This window comes from Bombus impatiens, unplaced genomic scaffold (assembly GCF_000188095.3).
Source record: "Bombus impatiens unplaced genomic scaffold, BIMP_2.2 scf_4010, whole genome shotgun sequence".
NCBI classification, from domain to species: domain Eukaryota; kingdom Metazoa; phylum Arthropoda; class Insecta; order Hymenoptera; family Apidae; genus Bombus; species Bombus impatiens.
In genome coordinates, this window is record NT_180429.1 from 81,103 (window position 1) to 82,054 (window position 952).

A 952-nucleotide genomic window follows, 5' to 3' on the forward strand; every position below is an offset into this window, starting at 1 on the left:
ACGGCAGCCACGAAAACGACCGATCAAGTGGAACGCGTTCTACTTAGCTTGCACGCGTGCGACCGGTCGTGCGTCCGAAAATCTTTTCCTCCTCGAAATCCCCGGCCGGTTTCGCGCGTAAATCAAACGAACCGTCGGTCGAGCGTTCTTTACGCGGTGGCTGTCGTTGTCGTTCGCGTCGTTTGACGATAAGCTGACAGGCTTTTTCCATCGCGCGCGATAAATATCGACTACGAGGAGGTACGGCAGAGTGATGCAACTTTAATGGAACGAAAAAGGAATCTCGTGGGGTCATTGTGCCAAGGACGGAGAAAAGGGCCGGCGAGCTCGTGCGCGTAGATGGACGGTTAGGGAGAGAGAGAGAGAGAGCGGGAGAGAGGGGGGGGGGGGAAAGAGCGTGAACGAGGGACAAGGAGAGTCGGTCATCGGTTTCCCACATTTTGTCGAAGCTTCCCCAGGCCACCTGTCCGCCTCTTTTCTCGTTCACGTATACTACCGACGGCACGAGACGAGCGTTCCATGGATATTATTCGATGTACGATGAATCGGGCGAATTGGAGCGGGAAGAAAGGAAGAGAGGAGAGAAGGAGTTGCATCCTCTCGGGCTCGTGTCGTAGGTTGGACGTTTCGACGGACGCGTGCGAAGTATCGCCTACGATTCCTGCATCGTCCATTCAGCCTGCATGCGCACGGGTAAGCGGTGGTAACAGGTTCACGTGGATTAGCATAATCGTCATAAAGCATGCAGCCTCGATGAATTATTTATCTGTCGGAAGAGTCGGTGTGTACGACGGAGATACGGGGAGAGAGAAAAAGTCGAAAAGGAGAAGGAACACGTACGGGGTAGCGTTATAGCGGCGCATCGGTTCTTCCTTCTTCGTCTCGTTTCTCCACGGTCGCTGTTCTTCGCTTCTTCCACGGGCTGCTATGGATGCTGGTCCGGCTCGCGAGA